The sequence below is a fragment of the Leucoraja erinacea genome, chromosome 1 (assembly GCF_028641065.1).
Source record: "Leucoraja erinacea ecotype New England chromosome 1, Leri_hhj_1, whole genome shotgun sequence".
Lineage (NCBI taxonomy): Eukaryota > Metazoa > Chordata > Chondrichthyes > Rajiformes > Rajidae > Leucoraja > Leucoraja erinaceus.
In genome coordinates this window covers 114956780-114963044 of record NC_073377.1, presented here as the reverse complement: position 1 = coordinate 114963044, position 6265 = coordinate 114956780, and positions in this window count along the sequence as shown.

Genomic DNA, 6265 nt, shown 5'->3' with positions numbered 1-6265 from the left:
GCTATCGCTTTTGTTTTTCATTGCACGCCATGTGCCATTAGATATTCCACTATCTTCTCTCGTCTCTTATTCCAATTCCATTCATTGTGATATCTTAGTTCCATTAATTCACCTGACTCTGAATTCTGTTCAAAGATCAAGTCAGACATAAATGATATTGAGAATTATCCCATCAATGACTTGACCGGCTTGGAAATGTTGCCATTTTGCCATCTCAAGTTTGAGAATATAGTGTTATGTCTTTATAGTGTTACAGTTACAGAGGAAGTGCAGGAAAAAAATTCTGAAGGGCCTATCCCACGAGCATGCGACTGCATGCGGCAAGCGCGACCAAACCGGAAGCGGGGGCCGCACGGGGACCGCGCGGGGACCGTGCGGAGGTCGAATGATCCCGTACGAGTAGACGTGAAGTTCGAGCGAAGTCCGCGGGAAGTTCGCGCTAGGCGTACGCCGTCAAGACGCTGCATACGGTGTCGAGATGCTGCGCACGCCCGTCGAGGCGGTGCGTATGGCATCAATGTGGCTGCGGGCCGGCAGGCCATTGCCACGCGTAATGTTTGGACAGTGTCAGTTTTTCAGAGCCGTGCGCGATGTCGGGACCAGCTCTGCACGACTCCATACGGCTCTGGCGATCGAAGTGGGACTGGCCCCACGAGGCCGTACGGCTCAAGCGACCACGTTAGGTCGCGCTTGCCGCATGCAGTCGCATGCTCGTGGGACAGGCCCTTAAGTGCTCCACTGATGTAGGTTGGGAGATTGGGACTAAGACATAATTTTAAAGCCTGACAATTTTGCTCTGGACTTATAGAAACTTAAGGCATTGCAAAATTTGGCTTCCATCAGCTCCAGTAAATATTGAAGGAAGTGCAGTTGAGCTGTTATTATTTTATGTATCATTTATCATAAGATGATAAGTCATAGGAGTAGAATTAGGCCATTTGGCGCATCGTCTACTTTGCCATTCAATCACGGCTGATTTATCTTTCCCTCCAAATCCCATTCTCCTGCCTTCTCCCCATAACCTCTGACACCTGCACTCATTTATGTTTTTGTGTGTGTTTGAGTCAATGCCTGTGATGCTGTTTGAGGCATTTTGAGAGATTAGGTTTTGAAATAATTATGATTCTAAAGCTACTGTTTGATGAAGCTTTTTGACGCAAGGAACTGCAGATGCCGGTAAACGAAAAAAACCCAGAAAGTGCTGGAGTAACTCTGCAGGACCAGCAGCATCTCCTGAGGATATGGATACGTGACATTTTGGGTTACGACCCTTCTTCAGACAAAAACATTTGTCTGGTAGTTTCACAAGCAGACCAGGTTTTATGAAAGGTAAAATGACCATCAATGTTGAATGAAATAAGAATGAATAGGGTGAGAACGCAGCTCTCTGAGATGTTAAAACTCACCTCTTTTTATATCTGTTGATATATTTAAACATTTGCAAACTATTAAAATGTTATTCGTCAGTTTTACCAAGCTTTACTTAATTGAGCTTTAATATTAGTTATGAAAGCAGCATAAAAGTTGTTTTATTTCCTATCTGTCAGAATGAAGACAAAAGTTCACAGAGCATTATAGTTAGAGGTTACCTAAACTTATCCAAAGTTGTATCATCAAGCACCAGAAATGGACAAGGCAGGTGTTAAAAACAGGATGGTTCAGAAGGCTTTTGGAACATTGGCCTTCATCAGCCAGGGTATTGAGTATAGAAGTTGTTATGTAATGGTACAGTTGTACAAGATATTACAGTTGCACAGGGCGTTGGTGAGGCTGGATTTGGAGCAGTGTTCAGTTTTGGCCACCCTGTTGTGGAATGATGTTGTTAAGCTGCAAAGAATGCAGATCAGATTTATGAGGAATGTTGCTTCAGAAATGTGGGGCTGAGCTAGAGGGAGAGGGTGGGGAGGCTAGGACCTTATTCCTTGGGGCATGGGAGGCTAAGGAGCGATCTTATAGAGGTGTATAAGATCATGAGGGGAATAGAGAGAGTAAATGTGCACAGCCCTTTACCCAGAGTGGTTGGAATCAAGAACCAGAGGACATAGGTTTAAGGTGAAAGGGGAAACATTTCACAGGAACCAGGGGGGTAACTTTTTCACACACTGGGTATATGGAAAGAGCTGCCAGAGCAGGTAGTTGAGGCAGGTACTATAACAACATTTGATAAGATAGTACATAAATAAGTTTGGTTTAGAGGGATATGGGCCAAAAACAGACAGCTGGGACATGTTGGTCGGCATGGTCAAGTTGGGCCAATGGGCCTGTTTCCACATTATATAACTCTATGATTCGATCTCTAATCGAGCAAAATATTAAATTTCAGTATTTCCTCTTCGAGTTGACCTGTTCTGTAATTGAGTTTTGTTTCTGATTCAACCCAGTGTTTTTCTCCATTACTCTCATGCTTTCAGTTTCAGTTTCAGTTTCCTTTCATCATTCTTGCTGAACTCCAGCCATAAGGATTGGAAATGGAAACCAATCTGTCACATTAGAAAGGAAACGAGTCACAGATGATGCACAGTGACACACCCTTGCCTCTGGGTCACAAGTCCGTCAGTTTAAATCCCACTCTTGGACTCAAATTGAACTGACACTAATGCAGTCCCGACAGGAGCGCCGACACACAGCCAGAAGGACCATCTTTTGGATAATGTTTAGGTTTAAGTTTATTATTGTCACATGTATAAATGCACAGTGACCATCCTTTGTTTGCAGCTGTCCAAGTCTTTGGCGAGACCAAACTTGTAGTTTACTTTAAATTAATTTACTTTAGTATTGGCACGTGAACCAAAGTACAGCGAAAAAGCTTTGTTTTGTCGGTAATCCAGTCAAATCACACCAGGAGTACAATCATACACAAGTTAAGGGTTGAAGGATTTTAGTGGATAACTAGACCATGTGGGCCCCGTTCCTCCAACGCAATAATCCACCACTCACCTGTTCCCCCAACGCAACGCGTTTCGATCCCTCACCCGTTCCGCCAACGTAACCCGTTCCCCCAACGCAATATTCCACCACTCACCCATAGCCCCAATGGGAGGCCTGGTCCCCCAACGCAACCCGTTCCCCAACGTAAGATTCCACCACTCACCAGTTGGGTCCCTGTCTCATGGGAAGCCTGGTCCACCAATACAACCCGTTTCCCCAACGCAACATTCGACCACTCACCCAAATGTAGATCAGATTTATGAGGGTTGTTGCTTTGGAAATGTGGGGCTGAGCTAGTAGTTTATTCTAGCGCTTTATTCTAGAACTTTATTCCAGGCTAGGACTTTATTCCTTGGACCACAGGAGGCTAAGGGGCAATCTTATAGAGGTGTATAAGATCATGAGGGGAATAGAGAGAGTAAATGCACACAGTCCTTTACCCAGAGTGGGGGCAATCAGGAACCAGAGGACATAGATTTAAGGTCTGAGGGGAACCATTTCACAATTCACAGGAACCTGAGGGGTAACTTTTTCACACAGAGGGTGGTGGGTATATGGAAAGAGCTGCCAGAGCAGGTAGTTGAGGCAGGTGCTCTAACAACATTTGAAAGACATTTAGGCAAATACATGGATTGGAAAGGTTTAGAGGGATATGGGCCAAACGTAGGCAAGAGGGATTAGTTGGTCGGCAATTCAAATTGCTGGACATTTGAGAACATCAGTTTAATTTTGTTTTTATACGGCATGGGAACAGGGCATTCAGCCCACCAAGTCCGCACCGACCAGCGATCACTCATACCAGGGCTGCCAACATTGGGTGTGAGTTGCGAGTGAGAAATTGCGAGAGACCAAGCCCGAGGGAGAATAAGCGGGGGAGGGGGGAGCGGGGGGGGGGGGGGGGGGGGGGGGGGGGGGGGGGAGGAGGAGGGGGTATCCCTCTCCCATTAGTACAGAACCTTTGCATTTTTTCAGCTTGAAATAGTGCAATATGGTGCATAGTGTAGCGAGTCTTTTAACCTACACTTGAATGCAATATATATGCTTTAAATTGGTTTAAGGTTAGAGTAAATTACATTACTAATGACATTCCGCTGTAGAACCCAGGCTCTGATCAACAGGTGCAGCACATGAATGATCTTAGTGTATTCATGTATGGAAATCAGATTATAATCAAACACTTATGTTGACCAACCTGGGTCTCACTACACACCTGGTATTACTCCTGGCCCTGACTCCAGTTGCATACCTTCTCTCATTCCTGACCCTGAGTCCAGCCTTACACCTGGCCCCCTATTCTACCCTGATCATAGCTACTTACCTGCTTAGGTTTCCAGTGCTGAACACACCCTTGGTCCCACCTGGAATAGTATCAGATGACTGCACATCTAGTACTATTCCAGACCTTGACTCTAGATGCACACTTGGCCTTGCTCCTAGCCTCTTTGCACTGACAATATATCCGGCCCACACATAAAGCAACATACCTGACCCCCTGGACAACCTATTATGTTCAAGTCCACAGGTGCTTATCTAATGCAATAATCTTTTATGGGGCACTTCACAGACCAAATTATGTGAGTTTATCCACTTTGGTAGCAAAAACAGGAAAGTAGACTATTATCTGAATGGTGGCCGATTAGGAAAAGGAGAGATGCGACGAGACCTGGGTGTCATGGTACACCAGTCATTGAAAGTAGGCATGCGGTGCAGCAGGCAGTGAAGAAAGCGAATGGTATGTTAGCATTCATAGCAAAAGGATTTGAGTATAAGAGCAGGGTGGTTCTACAGCAGTTGTACAGGGTCTTGGTGAGACCACACCTGGAGTATTGCGTACGGTTTTGGTCTCCTAATCTGAGGAAAGACATTCTTGCCATAGAGGGAGTACAGCGAAGGTTCACCAGACTGATTCCTGGGATGGCAGGACTTTCATGTGAAGAAAGACTGGATAGACTTGGCTTGAACTCACTAGAATTTAGAAGATTGAGGGGGGATCTTATAGAAACTTACAAAATTCTTAAGGGGTTGGACAGGCTAGATGCAGGAAGATTATTCCCGATGTTGGGGAAGTCCAGACCAAGGGGTCACAGTTTAAGGATAAGAGGGAAGTCTTTTACACAGAGAGTGGTGAATCTGTGGAATTCTCTGCCACAGAAGGTAGTTGAGGCCAGTTCATTGGCTATATTTAGGAGGGAGTTAGATGTGGCCCTTGTGGCTAAAAGGATCAGGGGTTATGGAGAGAAGGCAGGTATGGGACACTGCGTTGGATGATCAGCCATGATCATATTGAATGGCGGTGCAGGCTCGAAGGGCCAAATGGCCTACTCCTGCACCTATTTTCTATGTTTCTATACCCCTGGATATTCCGGATTAATAAATTAAGGTTTTGTCAACTAATTACAAATCAGGCTAATTACAATCAATAACATTAGCCAACTCCGAAACATGAAGCGTTGAGCATTGGGATCCAGACATCACGGATAACTGGCCTCAGTTCCCCGCTCACATCTGGCAGTGTTCTCCGTGGAGCGTTTTTGAAAGGGGGGAGGCTGAGCAATCACTGATCACTGGCTTTGGGGGAACCCGGTGAGGGAGTGGAGCAACCGAGTGGGGAGAGGGTGTGGAAGAAGGGTGTCCCTCCTCCCAGGGTAAGAACATTTTGAAATTTGATGTATTCAAATCATATTTTAGTGCATTATAGAAGTATGATTTCAATGTTTTTTGTATGAAGTATTTTTAAGAGGTAATTTTTTAAGGGGTAACTTTATCCACACAAAGGGTGATGGGTGAGGCAGGGATCCCGACATTTAAGAAAAACTTAGACTGATACATGGATAGGACAGGTTTGGAGGTATGGACCAAAAGCAGGTAGCATAGCTGGGACATGTTGGCGGTTGTGGGCAAGTTGCGCCGAAGGGCCTGTTTTCACACTGTATCACTCTATGACTACATTATACCTCCTTCATGCATGAATGCTTCAAAATCAAGTGATCGAGTTTTATTGCCGTATACTCAAGCATAGAAACATAGGTGCAGGAATAGGCCATCGGCCCTTCGAGCCAGCACTGCCATTCCATATGATCGTAGCTATTCATCTAAAGTCTTTCCTGTTTTTTCCCCATATCCCTTGATTTCGTTAGTCCCAAGAACTAAATGTAACTCTCTCTTGAAAACATCCAGTGAATTGGCCTGCACTGCCTTCCGTGGCAGAGAATTCCACAGATTCACAACTCTCTGCGTGAAGAAAGTTTGTCCTCATCTCAGTCCTAACTCCCCCCCCCCCCCCTTTATTCTTAAACTGTGACCCCTGGTTCTGAACTGCAACATCGGGAACATTTTT